This window comes from Canis aureus, chromosome 37, assembly GCF_053574225.1.
Source record: "Canis aureus isolate CA01 chromosome 37, VMU_Caureus_v.1.0, whole genome shotgun sequence".
NCBI classification, from domain to species: domain Eukaryota; kingdom Metazoa; phylum Chordata; class Mammalia; order Carnivora; family Canidae; genus Canis; species Canis aureus.
Genome location: NC_135647.1, coordinates 9,577,124 through 9,599,051, shown reverse-complemented (window position 1 = coordinate 9,599,051; position 21,928 = coordinate 9,577,124). Strand labels below are relative to the sequence as shown.

At 41.0% G+C, this 21,928-nt stretch overlaps 1 protein-coding gene across 1 annotated transcript in view; it reads left to right on the top strand.

Moving 5' to 3' along the window:
- The window catches only part of RNF144B (ring finger protein 144B), a 169,347-nt gene continuing 147,419 nt past the window's right edge, over positions 1 to 21,928 (top strand). The window contains exon 1 of the mRNA XM_077886226.1: positions 1 to 116. The gene's annotated coding sequence lies outside the window, so the exon portion shown is untranslated. The remainder of the gene's footprint in view (positions 117 to 21,928) is intronic.

Sequence of the window (21,928 nt, the reverse complement as noted above, 5' to 3'; positions counted from 1 at the left end):
GGAGCCCGGAGACCCGCGCGCCTCTGCTACGCGCAGCGCAGCCCGGGGCGGGGAGGGTGGTGCTGACAGCGGCCGCTCCCCGGGTCCCCGCTCCGCACGCGGACCTCGCACGCAAGGTAAGCAGGGGTGCGGGGGGAGCCCTCGCCCAGCGCTGCGCGGCGGCGGCACCGGGTGCGGGGTCGACCTCCCCCGGGGGCTCCTGCGCGCCGGGCCAGCCCCGGGCGCGGGGACGGGCTGCGGGGACTCCGAGCCTCCGCCAGCCGCGCTGCTACCCCGCGGCCTGCGGGACCCCCGGCTCCCCCCACCCCGTCCCCCAGCCCGCGGGCAGCCCCCCAAACCCCGCGCCCCGGCCCGGGGTGGGAGGGCAGGCAGGAGGTCCTGCACCCTCTCCAGGTGCGTGGCGCAAGCACCCACGCCCCTTTCTCCCCTAGACCCTGCAGTCCTCCCCAGGTTGGAACATCACGATCCCTCTCCTTCCAGAACACGCACCCCCACCCCTCCCAGCCTCGGTGTCTAGCCTAACTTTGAGGGCTTTGGTGATAACCCTTGGTCAAGGCAGGTGTAGCGGCTTCTCTTTCCTATGTGCACCCAGCAACGGGGTGAGGCTCTTTGGGGGGCACTCTTCCTGAAAATTAAATACCGTGAGGAGTTTACAAGGTTTTCTGGGTGACTGCGGTGCTCGTGGAACTTTATCACAGCCTAGAGCATAGGTCCTGTTCAAGCGCTGAGATGCCCGATTCAGAAAAGTAAGGGTGGGTGGTGGGTGCAGCCGCAGCTTCTGTGTGAAGCGCTCCGGGGGATCGCGCTGTGCTCTTCATCGCAAAATCTCCTCTAAGTATCTTGAAGGTCCGCAGAGCGGGGAGAAGAGGCTCCCAACTGTTGGTGAGCATCACCTGCAGAATAAAAACAGAGCCAAGGCTGGTTTCCTCCAAGTTGATGAATTTGCTGGGGTGGTTGGTTCTGAGTTGGCAATTTGGGGGAAGGGAGGGTTAACGTGCGTTTGAAACTCACATTTAGGGTGGAGAGAAATGCCATACTTCTAAGAGCCCCAGTTTAAGAGTTAGCTTTTAAACATCATTTTTGTTTTTTAATGTAAGAATTCCTTAAAGGAATTCCAAAAGGACTCTGGCGATTAGAAGGGAATGAGGCCTATTCCTATGAAAACCAGAAAACCTTCCCTGGCTGTGCTTGAATTGACTTTCTGTCAATGGCCGCTGGCATCATTACATGTTGGTTGCTTCACAGCTGAAGATCCAAATGCAGTACATCTCTAGGAACCAGAAGGAAGGATTATCATAGAAATTAATTTAGGTTCTGTTCACATTCCTAATTATTTCTACCCTGAATTGGTGAAGGGTGTCTGTAAATTATATGGTATTTAAATTTATGCAAATACTAAATGCTTCTCCATTCTCCACTTTGTCATAGATGTGCATCTGCTGCTATTCATACGGACCTCTATCTGAACCATGCTAAGTACCTACCAAAATCTCAGAGTAAAGACCAGGGAAAATAAATGTTTTTATTTTGTATTTGGAAAATTAAGGTGAAGAACTAAATCTTTAAAAAAAAAATACTGTTCAGTAGGTATCATATTAAATCATACCACTTTTTATGAAATGAGATGCTCATTATGAAATAGGGATGGTATTTGGTAACTGCTTTCAAGGATATTAAGGACAAGTAGGAGACTGTAAAGCATTTTGAACTTTTAAGAAAAGAGTCACTGTCTAGGTATTGAGCCAGTATGATTGTTTTCCTGGCAAACTTTTTCTCCTTTCTAAAATTAACTTTCCCCTAGGAAAAATAGTGCAGATGCACACGATTCAGCCAACCAAGTCAAGAAAATACTGTGTTTGAATTTTAAAACTGACCTTAATTCATCCCTATAGATCTAGAATTTGCAGTCTGTACCACAAAATATGCAGAAATATTCATTGCTTGCTGACCTTTTCAAAGCACTGGCTTAATGAGGGTTGTTATGGACAGAGTACAATATTATGTTATGAATTTTGTTGGCTTAAGCAAAACTGTTATTATTTTCCTAAAGATTTGGTATAGATGTGTGTACCCTGGGTCTGGAGCTTACATAATTATGGATGTATATGTAACACATGTTTTTAATAGGAACAAAAACCCACAATATTTTTCTCTGCGGCAGAATACTGTATGTAAGCATTAGGTTTTGATTACTTTTTCATGGAAATTTTAATATGACAGAACTAAAAACTTCAAGGAAATAATTCCATAAAGATCTATTTGGAACTGAAGGCCTTGTTAATAAAAGATGCAAAGAGCCCTTAGCTGTGTGCTTAGCATACATGGAACAGTCTTTTGTGAGTGAGTAAGGGTGGCAGATCCAATTCTGGCAGCCTCAGACAGCGGATGATTAGACCCTGCCACTCTTTTTCAGACCTTTAATTTGGTCTGTAACTTGATGCTTCACTGACCCCACACTCTCCCTGCCACGCTAGCTAGCTCGCAGAGGAATTGCTGGCACTCTGCATTGCATTTTTTTCCCTCCCATCAAATAGAACATGTTTGCATTGGTTGCAGAATGCAGTTACATTTTTAGCACAGTATTCAAAGAAATACCTTTAGCCACAAAGAAGAGTAGCTTCAGTGTAGCCTAGATCACAAATTGCCGTATTTAACCAAGTTATATTAATTTCCCTTGATTCAACTATGTAGAAATAATAGTGTCGTGGAGTATTAAAATTGGAAGGCACTTTAGAAGTCATCTAGATTCTAATAATTTCTTTCTACAGATGAATATTGAAGCACTCATAGCTGTAATCCAAACTTCGAAAGTAGACATTAAGTTTTATATTCTTTCCAGTTTGTGTAGTCATGAGGAATTTGCTCATTCGAAATGAATTTATACATGAGTTCAGTAATGGAGCAATGGCAGCAAAGTAACTTGCAAATCTCAGCTAGATTTACAATGAATCTCAAAGTGTGACCTTAAAGGCAACGCAGGTAGGTCGTTTACAAAGGTGGTGAGGTACTTTACACTAGCATCCTGTGTTTTTTGCTACATTGCCTGGGGATTGCTTCAGCTGACCGATGAAGAAAAGGCATGCCCTAAGAAGAGTAGGGTGCTAGGGCATGTAGTGGGGACTTAACTAAATCAGTATATCATTCAGGAATGGTTAGCCTTCAGAACCCCTCCTAGGAATTGCAATCTGAAATAATGGAAGCAGTCATTGGACTTTTTAGGCTTCAAAACCCTACTTAATTAAGGCTTCATTTTAAAAAATCCTGCTTCTTGATGTCTGCCTTTCAAGATCTTCTGTCCTAAAGATCTGCCCAACATCCTAGCACCGAGACATTCTTCTTTTGTCACTTATAAAAGAATTTGTCTTGGGATCCCTGGGTGGCTCAGCGGTTTAGCACCTGCCTTTGGCCCAGGGCGTAATCCTGGAGTCCCAGGATCGAGTCCTGCGTCGGGCTCCCGGCATGGAGCCTGCTTCTCCCTCTGCCTGTGTCTCTGCCTTTCTCTCTCTATCTGTTTATCATGAATAAATAAATAAATAAATAAATAAATAAATAAATAAATAAATCTTAAAAAAAATTTGTCTTGAAATGTAGGCACCAATCTTCAGAAACCATATAGAATCTATGGAAGTATTCTTGTCAGTGGTATGTCTCATCTCAATCTCTGTCTCAATCTTTAAAAACATATATATTTTTTCTTTATAATTTCATGAAATTTTGGTGATTTACAAGACATCTGTAATGTGACCGGTGTGCCACATCTCCATTGCTCTCTGTAAGTAACTCTTTGATGTCTTTGTTGCATGGCACCGTTTCCTTCAAGGCTTCCTTTTTTTTTTTAAATTAAAGATTTTATTTATTTATTCATTAGAGAGGCAGAGACATAGGCAGAAGGAGAAGCAGGCTTCCTGGGGGAGAGCCTGATGCAGGACTTGATCCCTGGACCCTAGGATCATGACCTGAGCGGAATGCAGATGCTCAACCATTGAGCCACCCAGGTACCCCTTCCTTCAAGGCTTCTTAAATATTTTGTCTTTTTTGTGTCAGCGTACCAGAGCATTTATATATTAAATATGTATTCCTTTATTACATATATTTTCTTTTTTTAATATTATTGTCAGGGCAGTATATTTGTTGGACTGTGAAAGCGTGTATGTCATTAGGCTCATTTCTGTGACTTTCAGACCAGGCTAGTAAAGGGAAACTTACAAAATAGTGTAAAAATGAGCATTAGTCTGATAGGATTGAGAATCATTGCCCTACAAAGAATATTTCTTACTGAATCTGACACAAATACAGCTGTTTAACAGTAAAAGTTTTACCTTTAGTTTCATGAATCTACATATTTTAATTGGATTCTTTTGCCTTTTGTTATTTATTCTACTGGATTGACATTTAGTCTTACAAAAATGGTTGTTACCTTCTTAAAGTTTTTTTTTTTTTTTCTTTTTCGGTGGACTCTATGCCCCATGTGAGGCTTGAACTCAGGATCCTGAGATTGGGTCATATGCTCTACCGGTTGAGCCAGTCAGGCACCCCCTTATGTTTAATCCTAAAGCTTCTTCTTCTTTTTTTTTTTTTTAAGATTTTTTTTTTTTTTTTTTTATTCATGAGAGACACAGAGAGAGGCAGAGACATAGAAAGAGGGAGAGACAGGCTCCCTTTGGGGAGTCCAATGCTGGACTGGCTGGATCCCAGGACCCTCAGGATCATCCCCTGAGCCAAAGGCAGACAAACGCTCAACCACTGAGCCACCCAGGCATCCCAATCCTGAACCTTTTATCTGAGGAGAATCTTTGAGCCTGTAAGAATGCTTCTTTCCCCTTGACTACCAGTCTTCCACTGAAGTCTCCTCCACATCCCCCAAAGCTGAGGCTGTTTTCTGAAGTAGTGGGTTCATAGAAAACTTACGTAAATCCTTTGAAAGCCCCACTGCCAGACCCAGTACATGGAGCATTCCCTCCTTGGCTCTACTTTTGGTGCTGCCCTGCTTCTGGATCTGCAGTTTGGAAAAGTTGCAATGAGCAACTCAGGCAGAGTGTGTAACCCCCTCTTCACCCTGCCTCCTCTTAGAGTATAGAAGGGCCTTAGAGTATAGAAGGGTGAAGTTTTGCTTGACGTTTTCAAATAAGTTCTTGTAACTTAATACTTCTTTCCCATCATCCTTAATTAGGACAGACTCTTCTTTTTGAAATCCTCCTCTCCATTAGCATACTTTGGTACTTTATCACTATTTTCTGGGAAACCATGTGAGCAAAGAGAGGTAAGTAAGAGTATTTGAAATATTGTATATAAATATGTATATAAATATATTTAAGTTTACAAGTAGGCTTATGAAAAAGGCCAAGGAGCATATCAGACAATGGACTACTTTTACATTTTGGCTTAGGAAAACAAAGAGAAGCATAGAGATGACCTTCAGAATCACCTCTGATCCCACTACCTGGGGGTACCACATCTAACATTTTGGCATGACTTTTCTGGTTTTAACTATGCACATGAGCGTATATGCATATATAAATGCTGTTACAGAATTAAGATTTTTTTCCTATGCATTGTTTTTTTTTTTAATTAACAATATAATAATTGCCCATGCTATTCAACATTTTTTCTTTAGCTATCTGGACTATATTTTATTTGCTCATTCTTCTTCTGATAGCTTAAAAGGCATAGATTATATCTTTCAAAAATTCCAACTGTCGCTGCCTTTAAGATTTTTGCTTGTTTTTTTTAATATGACATGAGCTTGTTTTCCCTAATCAGTGCCAGGAAGAAAAGATATTTAACAGCTTTCTTTCTGTAAGATGAGAAATTGGACATATTCACTATTTCTCTTTCTCCATCTCTAACATGTCCTAGTTTCTTGTTGATAAAATCTAGTGATGTAATCTAGGGTTATTAAAATCAAATCTATTATCATTTATCAATGCTGAAATAATTTATTTTTTTGTTTAAAGAATTACTTTTAACATTTTCTTTAAGGTTTATACCCAAATTGACCAAGTTTATTTAGACTTAACTCTGTGTAAGTCGTTTTACTGCTTATAACTAGTTAATAATATTATCATTCCTCCATCCTTAAATTCATACCATAACAAATTTAAGTATATATTCAAGTAAATTTTTTAGGTCGTGTGTAGCTAAGGATGTTTTTAAGAAGTTGCTTTCAGAAAGCCTTGCACAGCTGAGATTACTTTCTGTTGTTCTTGCTTTATATAAAGTGCTTGGGTCACAGTTCTTAAGTTCTCTAGATATGGCTTGACTGAATTCTAAAAATGAGGGTTGCAGAAGAGAAGTCTGAGGTCTTTCTGATTGCTCTTCTTTTGAAGGAAATCTGTTTTACTTGCTTAAAGAAAGATGATTAAAGCATTTTCATTTCTCTAATACTAAAAAAATTTTTTTTTACCAGACTATATCATGATGATAGTCTTCTATTTTTTCCTGGTACTCTTTGAGTAATATTGATTTGAAGACTTAAAATCTATTTTTCATCTCAGTAATCAATTCTTTTGATGATTTCTTTATTGATATTTTTCTTTTTGGAATTATGCATACATTTATGCATTCACTTCCCATATCTCTTGTTCCTTTAATAAATGTAAACTTTTTGTCTTTTTTTCTGACTATTGGCAGAATTTCTCAAGCCTATAATCTACACTGTTGAGAATTTCAGTTATTTCCGATATGTTACTGTCTCCATTGTGACTTTTGACTTGGCGATATTTTTGGTTGTCTTTCCTAATCTCAGATCCTTCCTTCTTTGTGATTACCCACTTTGGCTTCTTTTATTTATTTATTTATTTATTTATTTATTTATTTATTTAAAATTTTATTTATTTATTCATGAAAGACACAGAGAGAGAGAGAGAGGCAGAGACACAGGCAAAGGGAGAAGCAGGATCCATGCAGGGAGCTCGATGTGGGACGCGAACCAAGGACTACAGAATCACCACCGGAGCCAAAAGCAGACGCTCAACTGCTGTGCCACCCAGGCGTCCCGCCTACTTTGGCTTCATAGCTATGATGCCCTTTTGCTTCTTACTGGGTGTCCACCACATAGAAGATCCATCCAAGTTTCAGCTGTACCGCAACTTTATTTCAGTACATACCAATTATCGTAATTCCTTAGAAGGGTCTCCTTTTGAAATACAGTCTTTTCATATACCTAGTATTTTCTATCTGCTTGCTCTACCTTGGAGAAATAACGTCTATTGTTTGAGAATCAGGAGTTAAGATGGGTCCTGTACATATGGTGTGGGGCCCTGAATGATTCCATGGTCAGTGAAAGAAGGAGAAAGTCGTAATGTGCTGTGATTTACTTTACCACCTCAGAGAGAAGGTACTTCTGGAGAAGGAGCCAGAGACTGATGGTATTCAAGAAAAGAACTTTGGCTCTTCACCAAAATGTTTTTTATTATACAATGCCTGAACTTCATTAAAATAGAAACCACTGGGAATGCCTGGCTGGCTCAGTCAGTACAGCATGTGACTCTTGATCTTGGGGTTGTGAGTTCAAGCCTCATGCTGGGTATAGAGATGACTTAAAAAAAAGATAGAAACCTTTGTCTCAGTTTTCAGATACTTTTATACATTACTTTGTTTTCTTAGTCCAGTGTGCAGTGGGCTGTACAAGTTGGTAACTCTTTTTTTTTTTTTTTTTCAAGTTGGTAACTCTTAAAACAATTGTTTTTGAGTTCAAGGGCCATGGCTTTTGGGTTCTGAAGATGGTGGGTTGAATACATTCCTTAACACTAGTAATGGAAGCTTTGTAAATTACTCTAAGTATTCTTAACCTCATTTCTTCACCTGGAAGAAGTAGTGTTTACCTCCTAAAATGATTAGGAGATTACAGGGGATAATTGTATAGGAATTGTAAGGACATAGTTTGTGGTAGAAGCATGGATGAGATGGCCCTAGGAGAGTGTGGAGCAGGAAGAGAGGCCTTCGACAAGAAATTCCTGAGGGCACAGAGGAAGAGTCAATAAAGGGGTGGCCAGAGTGAAGAACAAAGATCAGACGAGTGTAAAATTAGAGAATCGGAGAGGATTTAGAAATTTTGGTCGAAAAGAGCAATCATTAGCATTGTGTGGTCATGAGTGCTGGGTTTGGCTGTTGGTTAGAATGACCTCAGCCACAGACCCTTGGAGTAGAGAGAGTAGAAAGAAGACTAGACTGGGATGATTAACAAGTGTAGGAAAGAAGATAGGAAGTTTAAACAGCCAATGGAAAGATTGTTCCTTTTTTAAAGGAAAGGGATAAGATAGGAAAGAAGAGAGAAGTCAGCAGCAAGGTGGATACTCAAGATTGGAGATTGGGATTTGAAGGAATAGCAAAATTTCAGAAGAAAAAAAGGCAAAAGTTTGCCAAGTCCATTTTTTTCCCCAAGTAAGGACATTATACATCCTACTGCCTAATACTAATTTCCAAAAGGATGAAAATATTGATGTGAAAAAAATAAATACAGCTTTATGAGAAAGTCGGTATCTCTTCTCCGTTGACTCTTTTCCATCATCATATAAGCATATTCTCCATCTTAAAACATAGGTAAGAAATAATGAGGACCTATGTGAACACAGTGGCAGAGGGGATGGGAGGAGTGGCTAGAGAGGAGGGATGACATAAGTAGCATTAATAGGACTTGGTGACTGATTGGAGGTGGCAGGTGGGAGAGAGGGAGGAAGCTAAGAGGACTCCCAGAGTGGCTATACAACATGGTGCTGTCATGAAGGAGGAGCAGGGCTGGGAAAATAAAATCCCATGGACTCAGTCCAGTATGCAGTGGGCTGTACAAGTTGGGAACTCTGTAGCTTTGACTCCTGCTCCTGGAAGTTCCAGCTAGATCCCCACCTTACCCAACCACCCCACCCCAGCTGTTGTCTTCTCGTGCTTCATGGGTTGGTGCCTGCACCTAGCTTTCTGCAATTATTTAACTCTTGGGAATTGAAACCTTACATATAGGAGTTTGTGAGCTAAAAGACTACAGATATTTTATACTGGAAAAAAAGTGAAAATGAACCATATGATAGGAATACAAGTCCCGGTGTCACAGGAGGTCAAGACGGAACCTCTTGAGTTTTCAGTTTTAGTTGTGACTCAGGGCAGCAAAGGCCATATTCCAAAGTCAGGTGTAAGACCAAATGCGGAACTGGATGAGCAAGCACAGGAAAACCAGTTTGGTATTGTTTGTGGTTAGCTCATTGGCTACTTCCAGCTGGTAAAACAGGCTGGAGAGGCTAAGAAAATAATGATTAGAAGATAGTTTTTAGGGCGGCCCTGGTGGCCGAGCAGTTTAGCATTGCCTTCGGCCCGGGGTATGATCCTGGAGACCTGGGATTGAGTCCCATGTCAGGCTCCCTGCATGGAGCCTGCTTCTCCCTCTGCCTGTGTCTCTGCCTCTCTCTCTCTCTCTCTGTGTCTCTCATGAATAAATAAAATCTTAAAAAAAAAGAATTAAAAAAAAAAGAAGATAGTTTTTAGAGGGATGCTTGCGTGGCTCAGCGGTTGAGCATCTGCCTTCGGTCCAGGTCCTGATTCCGGGTCTGGGGATTGAGTCCCACATTGGGTTTCCTACAAGGAGCCTGCTTTTCCCTCTTCCTATGTCTCTGCTTCTCTCTCTGTGTCTCTCATGAGTAAATAAATAAAATATATACATATTTTTTATAAAGATAGTTTTTAGAGAGTTGGTAGTGGGTTTGAGTCCCTGCTTCTGGCTACCTTGGGAGGGGGGTGTGAAGTAGTGCCTCTTCTACTCAAGTCCAGAGAAAGGGGTTTTATGCAGGCCATTTAGAGTGTTTAATGGGGAGGCATAGTAGATGAGAGATTGGTGCCTGAGAAATCTAAAGGCCGAGACCAACTAGCTTCTCTATTGGTAGATCAAACAAGATGGAGCTGCGCTGTGCCATTACTTGAGAGAGCACAGACTGTGGGGTTGGTCTCCAAGGACCCAAAGTAGCCGTATATGGAGAGCTAGCTAACCTGGGGTCATCTCAGGTCATGTGCAGGAGAGCCACCTGGACCTAGCAGGGTAAACTGAGGAAAGAGCCATAAGCAATCATGTGCAGCAGGGGATTTGTAGGTGAAAGATCCCCAATGATGGGGGTAAAGGTGAAGCTTTCTACCTCTCAACCCCCATTTCTTTCACCACCATCCCAAACCCTGGCTAACGAGGAAGAAGTAAACTTTAAATACCCATCGAGCTCACAGATCACCAGCATTAGATTATTAGTCAGGGAGAACTTTCCTGCTGCCTCTTCCCCCCACCTGCCACCTCATCCCCGCTTTGGTATCAGAAAGTGGCATAACCTGTGTTAGCAATCTGGCCAAAGAAAGAAGACTCTTCCCCTGTCCACCTTTCCCAGTACAAGGGGAGAGTGTTCAGTAAAGTTGTTCAGTAGGCTATAGTCGCAGGAAGAAGTTTAACTTTACGTGAAGTTGGAAGTTTGAGTGCTGTATTTGATGGGTCACATTAATTACAGAATGACAATCGATTTTTTGGATTTAGAGTGACTTGAGTGCCCTCATTATTTAAGAGGAAACTGAAAAAGTCATGACAACTGTCCTGAATTTCACCCAAGGACAAGAGAAAGGACGAGCCTCACATACTAAAAGAGGTGATGGAGAAAACAGATAAAGTCATTTTCTGATTATATCCCATGAGTCCTGCTTGTTCACTGTAAGGGTCGTACATATGAAACCATCTGCGGTTTTTCAATCATCCTTAATTGACAAGAGGATGGAAGGGGAACACGGGCTCTTCCAGGAATTAAACAGAAATGTCACGATAACTATTTTCATTTCTTAAAAGGATGCTGGGAGAATTTTAATCAGTCAATTAAAATATACAGCAGGTAATTTAAGAATAAGGTTTGCAATCTGTTCTACAGCTGGGGAAACGATCTGAGATACTGCTTTTGTGAAATAAGCCCATAACACATTTTCTCCCTTCTGTTTCTAAAGAATCACAGAAGCCATAAATGGTTAAGATTAATTGTTCATCATTTGTATTCTACTGTTGGTCAATTAAAAAAAAAAAGCATGTGTTCCTGTAAAACAATAAAGATGATGCCCATAAGCCAATACACTCTAGAATAAACAAAAATGCTAATGGATTTCTTTTCAGCTTTTGGGAATTTTAAAAGGGCTTTAAACTATTAGCTTCCTTATTATCTTCCCAGAATTTGCAAAGTTATTCAACCAAAGTCTTTAATGGTAAAGCAGTGACAAGGGAGCAATCTAAATAACATTTCTATTAATGTGTTCCTAAAAGTGGAAAAGTCAACTTGAAAAATATGTGAGTCACCTGTAAAGTATTTACACTGAGAACAAGTGGAGTTTATCCCATAGATGTGGAATCTTGGGTCCAGACGTAGGATATTAGATTGACCCAAATAGATGGAAGGAAGTGGTGACTTGGCACGGGGACGTGAGTCATCCTTCTGTGAGTCGAGAGGAAACCCAGCTGCGCCCTTAGGATCCTGAGGGCGATGCCACGTTGTGCTAGTGCTCTGCCAAATGTGACGTCCAGGTCCTTTAGCACAGTGGTAAGAGCAAAAGTGCTAGATGTGGTATGACCTGGGGCATATGGCATCTCCTAGAGTTGCTGTTTCACTTGGATAAGGAAAATTCTAAAGATGTCTCCTGAGATCCCTGTACCCCCCTATAAATCCCTTTCCCTGGAGTGTGGATGGAGCCTGTGAGGATAAAATGTTATTCCCATGATTTTGTTCCATTATCCTCAATATCAAGGCTGGAGAGAGACTGGGCATGCTGAATCACTATTATTATAAATCTGAAACTAATAGAACACCATTAACTATGCTGGAATTAAAAGGAAAAAAAAAGACTGGGGAGAGATTCACCTGCTGGCTTTGAAGAAGCATGTTGCCACATTGTGAGAGGCCACGTGGCTAGGACTCTGGTCTGCCTGCTGAGTTTGGGGTGTGGTGTTTCATGGCTATGGAAAACTAACATATCCCCCCATTTTCTCTGGTCTGTACTCTTGGAGTCATTACAAGGCTATGCTGGATATTCTTATTTTATCCTCTCAACCTCCTATATGGTGCATTCAACTTCTCTGTTTGTGTCCTGGGCTTTCTTCAGCTTTATCTTGAACTTCACTGATTCTCTCTTCGGCTGGTTGCGTCGATCAGCTTTTGCTTTAATAATACAGAGAAACAAACTACTCACAAACCTCAGTGGTTGACAATAGGTATCTCTTTCTTGCTCGCATTGCACATCAGTGCCTGCAGGTCAGGCACACGGTGTTTGCTCTAGGTGGTGGGTCAAGTTCCGTCAACTCCATTGTGAGACCCAGGCTGGAATAGGGGAGCAGCCCTGTCTGGGGTCCTCATGGTGTGGGCTCAAGAGGGCTGGTGGGCTTGCAATGTTCCTGAAAGCCTCTGCTCACAGCTGGTGTGCTGTCACTTAACACCAGTGACCGACACAAGTCAGTAGCCAAGCCCATGATTGAGATGGAGAACCAGACCCTTTACCAAGGGAAGATAGACATTTTAAACAATGCAACATATGAAAATGGCCTGCTTTTATTTTTCCATGAACCATATTTTATTTATTTATGAGAGAGAGAGAGAGAGAGAGAGAGAGAGAGAGAATGAGCAGGGGGAAGGAGCAGGGGCAAAGGGAGAAGCAGAACAGGGAGCCCCACTTGGGGCTCGATCTCAGGACCCTGCTATCATGACCTGAGCCAAAGACAGGTGCTTAAATGACTGAGTCACCCAGGTGCCCCCCATTGACCCTATTTAAAATTCTAGATGTTCATGTAGTTTTTCTTTTCTTTTTTTTTATTTCATGATATCTTGTTCTTGACTTACATGTTCTATTCCCACCTTTATTTTGTCAAACATTTTATTTTATTTTTAAAGACCTATTTTAAAAGAGATAGTGAGAGAGAGCACAAATGGGGAGGAGAGGGAGAAGCAGACTCCCCGCTGAGCAGGGAACCTGACTCAGGGTTCCATCCTAGGACCCCAGGATCATGACTTTAGCCGAATGCAGACCCTTAACCCACTGAGTTACCCAGGTGCACCTTGTCAAACATTTTATTTTTTTATTTTTTTAAAGATTTATTTATTTATTTATTTATGATAGACAGAGAGAGAGAGGCAGAGACACAGGAGGAGGGAGAAGCAGGCCCCATGCCAGGAGCCCAACGCGGGACTGGATCCCAGGACTCCAGGATCACGCCCTGGGCCAAAGGCAGGTGCTAAACCGCTAAGCCACCCAGGGATCCCCTTATCAAACATGTTAAAAACATTACAATTCTTAGAGTGTCCTGTTACCTGTACCTGCGATGGAGTAAATTCACCTTTTTTTATTCATCTGCTAATTCCCCTTCTCATGATGGTTTGCTTGTTCATGTGCCTTATCTTTGTGAATTAACCATGGTTGTTCCATGTGCCCTGGGTGGTGGAGGCGTTCCACTGAGGCAGCTTTACATTTCCTTTGCTGAGGTCTGCAAGCTTCCTCGGCTTGGGATCTGATGTCAGGGATCTTCCTCAGCTTGGAAAATCCTGTGTCTTAAGAATGCATTTGAACTCCTTTTTGTGGTGTGAGCAGGCTACTGTCTCTGATTTCTCACTGCTGACTCTTCCCATCCATAGTCCAGGGCCAGTGGTCTGCTTTTGTACTTGCTTTTCTACTGAGAGGATGGAGTTGTTCTAGTCTTCAGCCCTCCTGACTTTATGCTAGGGGCTTAATTCCAACTCCACATGGTAGGTAAGCCCCATGCTACACAGTGAGTATCTGTTCTCATATTCCTCCTTCCTCTTCAATTATTAATCACTCTTGTGGGGTTTGAGTTTCTTTTTTGTTTCTGGGAGATTTCCCTTTCTCGCTTTCTGCCCAGCTATGCATTTAAAAATAATTTGTTATATTTTATATAAAGCTTATATGGGTTAGCAGAGAAGGCTGTGGGATGGGGTGGTAAGGTTGGGGATGGAGGGGGCTTCCCAGGTCACCCAGGCATGCCTTACTGATTGGTCTCTGTACTCATTTTGTGATCCCCTCTCCCCCAAATTCCATTTTTGTTTTTATTGAATTATGTTGAATCTATAGATTAATTTGGAGAGAATTTATGTATTCATGATGCTGAGTCCTTTTATGTATGAATCTGGTTTACATCCCATCATTTATTTGAGACATCTCTTTAATATCCTACTGAAATTGTGCAATTAAAAAACAAGTCTTGTTTACGTATTATTCAATTTAGTTCTAGATTTTATACTTTATCCTAGGTATTATTCCCAGCTTGTTGAATAACTGCAAGCAAATTATCTAATCACTACAGTTTTAATTTGAAGTGTTTAATTGCTATTATTCAACTCAATTACTTAGTTAATATAAAGTGACAAACTTATGAAATAAATCAGTGGAACATTTTCCTTTACGAATTTAGTCTTAGTATATTACAGTCCAGAGACTGGTAATACGCATTTATCAAAATTATGCAAAATACATATAAATAAAACTTTTTGAAATTTAAGTAGAAATAGAAAATACTAGCAGTCAGGGCACCTGGGTGGCTCAGTGGTTGAGCATCTGCCTTTGCTCAGGTCGTGATCTCAGGGTCCTGGGATCCAGTCCCCCATCGGGCTCTCCGCAGGAAGCCTACTTCTCCCTCTGCCTGTGTCTCTGCCTCTCTCTGTGTCTCTCATGAATAAATAAAAATCAAAATTTTTAAAAAACAAAGTACTAGCAGTCAAATGAATTAATATGCATGACTTTGTTACTTGATGGATGCCAGAATCAGGATATGTAAAACCACTGGTTGAAAGAAGGAAATAGCTGAGCATAGGTCTGTTGCTAAACTGGGGAGCTGAGCTTTAGGCAACAAACAGTAAGTGAGCGGGGATGGGGGGTGGGGGGTCGGAGGGTGGGGGGGTGGTGCCGCAGGCAGCTCAGATACAACCTAAATGGTCTGTGCCCCAAGAAACCTCCAAGAGCCATCTGTGCAAACTCTGGCACAGCAAGCTCTGTGGGCAGCACAGTAACTGTCTATCCAGGTTTCTTTCGGTGACTCTCAGTTTTAAAGGATTTTGCAAAACTGTTGTGAAAATTTATTGTTCTTTTAATTAAAAAAGAGATGTGTGGCACCACAGGTCATGTAATAGAAGAATCTAAGGAGGCTTCTCCAAACCAGACAGGGCTAAATTGTCAAATCTTAAAACATATGAGGGATTTCTGGGCTGCAATATTCTCTCTCTTATCTCTAGTTATTCTGGTACGCTTGGATAGCACCCTATATTAAAATTTGCTTATTTTAGAAAATTACACCTTTGCTATTTATTTTTATTATTGTTTTCAAATTAATGGGAAAACGTGAAATATAGAAGTCTTGAAATAGGCGTATTTAATTGTGATTCCACAAAACTATTCTGAGAGCAGCATTAGGGAGCTATGGGAAAGAAAAAAGCCTCAGTACCCAACTTACTAAAACGAAATACATATACAATAAAAAACAAACAGGATATCTGTTCTTGAGGTTGGAACTTGTATATGATATCCAGGTTACAGATTAACTTATTAATTGGGTAAATATACTTTCTTCAGATTATGTTGGTTGTTTTTGGGTTTTACCATCTTCCTTATAAACTGCAAATAGAGGAAGAAGATGAGGGAAAACAAATCATATTTGTTATAGGTGAGCTGCCTGGCCAAAAGCTGTTAAGAGCTGCTATGTTACAGCCCCCCTTTATATTTGCATAATGTTAAATGTACATTAAGTCACTTGGCTGCACATGATCTCATTGGGCTCTCACAGCAGTGGTCTGAAGCAGATAATGACATTATTAGCCTTCCTACCTGACCCAGTGAATGTCCCTAGGGTAAAGTGACTTGCCCAAGACCTTCTATTTAGAAAACTGGAGGGTTTGATCCAGAAAAGAGGGGACTAAAGTAAGGTGGGGGTTTTGGGAAATAGTAATAAGTATGCTGACGCTTGTATATTATTGGGTATAGTAGTTCATCTCTCTGTGATAATACACCTTTCTATCATTGGTAGGAATAATTAAGACCTTCCAGTTTTTAATCTTTAAGCCAAAGAGTTTTTTTATTAGCTTTATAATGGAGAAAAGGCTTTGAAGACATGGGGAGGGTTTATTTTTAGGGAAATGAGACTGAAGGAGAAGAAGGTGTGTTACGTATGACCAACACCTATGATACATCAAGCTCTGTGGGAGCTTGTGAGAGAGAAGTACACCTGGTCACTGTGCACTAGTGAGAGAGGGATTCACATTCCCATTTCAGGCACTGCAAAACTGAGGCTCAAAGGTTTGAGTTTATTTTTAAAATTTTAGGGATCCCTGGGTGGTGCAGCGGTTTGGCGCCTGCCTTTGGCCCAGGGCGCGATCCTGGAGACCCGGGATCGAATCCCACGTCGGGCTCCCGGTGCATGGAGCCTGCTTCTCCCTCTGCCTGTGTCTCTGCCTCTCTCTTTCTCTCAAAAGAAAATAAATAAATAAATAAATAAATAAATAAATAAATAAATAAAATTTTATTATTTTTAAGATTTTATTTGAGAGAGAGAGAGAAAAAGCATGAATGGGGGGAGGGGCAGAGGGAGAAGGAAACTGCCCTCTGAGCAGGGAGCCCTACTTAGCACTTGATCCCAGGACTCTGAGATCATGACCTGAGCCAAAGGCAGATGCTTAACCGACTGAGCCACCCAGGTACCCAAAATTTTATTATTTTTAAAAAGGTTTATTTATTTAACTAATCTGTACACCCAACATGGGACTTGAACTCATGACCGGAGATCAGGAGACACATGCTCCTCCAACTGAGCCAGCCAGGCTCCCCGGGGGTTAAGTTTAGTAACCAGTGCAGGTTTAGTTACCCAGCTACTAATGAAGAAGCAAGAATTTGAACTTGGGCCAAAGCATATTCCCCTTGTCTACTCAGACTCTCAGGGAAATGCACATCTAGGACTCAGTCCTTCACTACAACTGCTCCGCAAGGTGGAGACCAGGTGTACTTCTCTCACGGCCACGCCACCAGGTAATTAATAAATCATTATTGCTGGCAGAGCTTTACTACTTCTCCTCTGTAGAGCTCTTTTCTCATTGGTTCTACTTATCATAAATGTAGAGTTTAGACCTGGAAGGGGCCTTTTGGGGATTTTATAGACTAAAAGGCGCATATCAGAATCCCTTTGGAACATTTTCAAAACACACTTGCTGCCTTCTGAGTTTGTGGGTCTGAGGTGTGGATGGGTGTGTGTGTGTGTGTGTGTGTTTGGAAAGTTTCCCCGGGGTAATCTGATGTACTTTTCTGGTTAAGAATCCTTTCTCTGGTCTCAGCCCTTAATTGTAGCAATGAAAGAGTTTTCTTGGAAGGCAGAAAGAATGCTTCTCATGTAAGATTGTCTTGGTTCATGTAGATCGCTAGAAAATTTAAGCCTGAATTCTCTTGTTCCAGTTCTTTCTGAGCAACTCTTTCACCACCACCAACTTGCAATTTACTTTCTGATTTAATGACTTGGGGCTTTAGGTAGACTTTTATTTTCAAAACACATCTCTGTTTTTCTGCAATGTAGATGAATGAACAATGCTGTGCACTATGCTTTGGGTTCAGAAATCGTGAGAAGCTCTTTAATGATAATAATTCAAGTTAGTTGCAAACAGCTGCGGCAGGGGGAGACAGACCAAGCCACGGGGTCCAGACTGAAGTTTGCACTGTGTCTGTGGGACCGAGACTTTGATCCAGGCAGGAAAATAATTTCTTTAAACCCACTAAATTTATTTTACATTCATTTGGATATATATCTCTCTCCAAAGTGTGATTATCAGCAGATACAATTTATGACTTGAAATTACCCTGGTCATGTTGAATGACTTTGAAACATGATTTCACACATCTTGAGGTTTATGCGAATATAAAAGTTTTCTTTTTCAGGTAGATAAAGCAGGCTCCTGGAGACAACGGGAAAGCGGGATTGTCTTTTCCTTACATTGGATAGTTGGAAGAAACCCCATAGATGAATCTATCATTTGTGGAAGAGATAAGGGCATAGCTCGTTTTAACATTAGTTGAGACCATCCACCTGAGTTGATCAGTAGCTGCCCGGGGCCCTGTTTTCATTTATTAGATTCCACATCCAGCTTTCTTAACAGCACAGATCAAGGTGTTTAATAACATAGAATTCAAATGAAGTGTTTGGGGTTCAAATGACTTGCTTTATTGTCTACCTCTTATTGAAATAGATTGACTTTATTTAAAACGAGTCCTATTTCTGATTTCACATTTTCTCAAAGACGAGTTTGCTCTTTCCATATTTGGTAAAACAAATTTTTTTCCTGTTCATACTATGTTAATGTTTTTCTTAAGGTTCTGTTAATATTCTTAATTCTCGGGAGTAAATGTGAGTGTCCTTACCTCCTCAACTGGTTGAACAGAATGATCTTAGTTCAGGTAAAATATGATGGGCTGATCCCTGTAAGGAAAAAGTATAATGCTACATTATTGCCCTATAGAATTTAGATTTCTCTCCATCCTGTAAGAAAAGGCACAAATACAAGCAGAGAGAAATAAATAACAAAAAAGATAGTGCATTTAAGCATAGTAAAGTATAGTCCGGTCCACAGTGAACAGAAACCTTTTGCTTTGGCTTAGGGAGATTATCCCTAGATGTTGGTGTAGGATTCTTTGGCGCAACCCCGATGCAAGCTAAATGCCATAATTCCTTGAACAAAGTGAAAATTTCTACTTTTGTGACTATTTGGAAAACGAAACCAAACAAAACAAAAAAAGCAACCAATTAATTATTATTTCTGTATGATTTTTTGAAACTGAGACTTCTGTATTTGAATGTTGCATCCTCAAGAGAATATATTTTGATTTTAGCATTGCTAATGCGACCAGAGAGAAGTCTTCCTTCCTGTACATACTCATTAATTCAGTCAGTTAGGATGGTAGGTCACATAAGGCTAGATGAGACCTTAGAAATCACCTTTTCTCATCTAGTTATTTTACAAGTGAGGAAACTGATGTGGCTTGCCGGGGGTCATTATCTGGTGGTTGTACAAAGGTGAGCTGGAGATTCTCGATGCTTAGTGGTATTCTTTTTAGCTTCTTTCTGCTCATGATTAAAAAAAAAATCGATACTTCATAAATTTGTGTATTCAATCAGAGAAGGGCAGTCTTCAGTTTTTCGTATTTCAGAAATAACAGGGTGTGGCAGTAATGCTCTTCTCCAAATATTTTTGGTGTTTTGCCTTCAATATTGCATTTCCCGAGCCCCATGTGTCTGGATTGGATCATGTGAGAGTTTGACCAATGATTTGTGAGAATAGTGTCTCACTTCTGAGGGGGAGTACCTAATCCATGGTATAAGACCCTCTGGAGAGGAGTCTGTGGTACCTGCTCCATTTCTCTATGTGATAATGATGTGCAGGGTCCCCTGCTGAACTGGAGAGGACATTTACCATGAATGGGAAACCCTTTAAAAATTATTTTTGAGTACAATTGACATACAATGTTACATTGTCTTGAAGAATACAACATAGTGATTCTTCAAGTCTATACATTGGGCTAAGCTCACCACTCATGCTCACTACCACAGGAGTAGCTACCACCTGTTGCCATACAACGTGATTACCAGACCATTGAATGTATTCTCTATGCTGTACCTTTTATTCCCGTGACTTATTCAAAAATCTTTTTTGTTTTAAGCCCCTGAGATTTGGGACTTATTTGTAACCTCAGAGTGTAAACCTCCTAAAGAGTGTTTTCTTTTTTTTCTTTTTTTAAAGATTTTATTTATTTATTCATGAGAGACAGAGAAAGAGAGAGAGAGAGAGAGAGAGAGAGAGGCAGAGACACAGGCAGAGGGAGAAGCAGGCCCCATGCAGGGAGCCTAACGTGGGACTCGATCCTGGGTTTCCAGGACCACACCCCGGGCTGAAGGCGGTGCTAAACCGCTGAGCCACCAGGGCTGCCCCAAGAGTGTTTTCTTTTAAGGAAGAAATTATGCTTCTAATTTAGGCTTAAAGGAAAATGAAAAGTTTAGGCAACAACATTTAACAATTTAGAGCAAAAACAATATGAATTTTTTTTTTTTTTTGCTATTGAGGTGTTTTTTAAAAAAAATTTTTTTATGGGCAGTTGTTTCTGTATCTTTTTTTAAAAAATTTTTATTTATTTATGATAGTCACACACAGAGAGAGAGAGGCAGAGACATAGGCAGAGGGAGAAGCAGGCTCCATGCACCAGGAGCCCGACGTGGGATTCGATCCTGGGTCTCCAGGATCACGCCCTGGGCCAAAGGCAGGCGCCAAACCGCTGCGCCACCCAGGGATCCCTGTTTCTATATCTTTATCTTGATTCTCCACTCTGGTTTTTTTAATCACCTATGTTAGTATTCCATGCATAGGATGACTGCTGCAGCCAGTCTCAGAATTTTTTGAACTGTTTTCGTTTAGATCACAATGAAGATTCAGTAAATTCAACTGAGAATTAGGGAATCTGGGTCCTGGTTTTTGTATTGCCACTGCAAGACCTTCATCCTGTCTGGGTGTCAGGACACACTCGTCTATAAATAGGTGTTGAAATAAATTATCCCAAATATCTTTCTAGCTCTGTTGGTCTGTAATTCTAGGAAATCACAGCAGAGCAACATGCTGCTAACTATTTTTAGTTAGAGATCTTCAACAAAACTTTATTTTTTAATTTTTTAAAAGATTTTATTTATTCATGAGAGAGAGAGAGAGTGAGAGAGAGAGGCAGAGGCACAGGCAGAGGGAGAAGCAGGCTCTATGCAGGGAGCCCGAAATGGGACTCGATCCTGGGCTCCCAGGATCATGCCCTGGGCTGAGCCACACCCGGGCTGCCCTTCAACAAAAATTTAAAATATAAGAAGCCTATCTAAATAGATTTCAGAATAACAATTCAAGGAATAAATGATGCTTAAATCATCTAAATCTTAAACTGCCTTGGAACGTGATATATTGTGCTGTCAGAGCCCCACTTCATTCATAAGTCCTACCTATGATTTTTCCAAAAATAATTTAGGTATATTTTCCTTGTATTTAAGAACTTTGTTTTCTTCGTTGGCACTCAGAAAAAGTTTCCTGAGGAGGTAATGCAACTGTATGTCTGTTATGTTTAATGTGCTTTTTCATTTTCTCCAATTTCTTTTTTTAAGGATTTTATTTATTTACTAGATAGATAGATAGATAGATAGATAGATAGATAGATAGAGTGAGCATGAGCAAGGAGGAGAGGGAGAACCGACTCCCCACTGAGCAGGTAGCCGATGTAGGCCTCCATCTCAAGACCCTGGGATCATGACCTGAGCCATAGGAAGATGCTTAATCACCTGAGCCACCCAGGTGCCCTAATTTCTCCAATTTCTTACAGAGATATGGATGCCAAGATCTCTGATGCTTTTTCATGAGATTTGTCAAATTTGCCTTGCTCTTCCTGAGTCCTAGGATTTTGGGAAAGGGCTAGCAGGTGTACATTACCTCCCGTTTTGATAACAGTGCAACAGTCGGTGCCCTGAAAGGCTCTATTCTCAAATCAAATCATGTTGCTTTGCAGTCAGTTTGGATGGAAGGCTCATGTGACCAAGTCTTCAGGATCTATTGCCATGTTCCTTAATGGTGGAAACTGTCATTGGTTTCTTGCTCTGGCTTTTTTTTTTTTTTTTTTAAGATTTTTTTAGTTATTCATGAGAGACACACAGAGGCAGAGACATAGGCAGAGGGAGAAGCAGGCTCCCTGTAGGGAGCCCGATGTAGGACTTGATCCCAGGACCCCGGGATCATGCCCTGAGCCGAAGGCAGATTCTCAACCACTGAGCCACCCAGGTGCCCTGTTGCTCTGACTTTTGATTTTTGTTTTCCCAGAAGCCAAAAGTGGGTGGGCCACAGAACCATAAAGCCATAGTCCCTTGGCTCCAGGAGATGTTTATCTA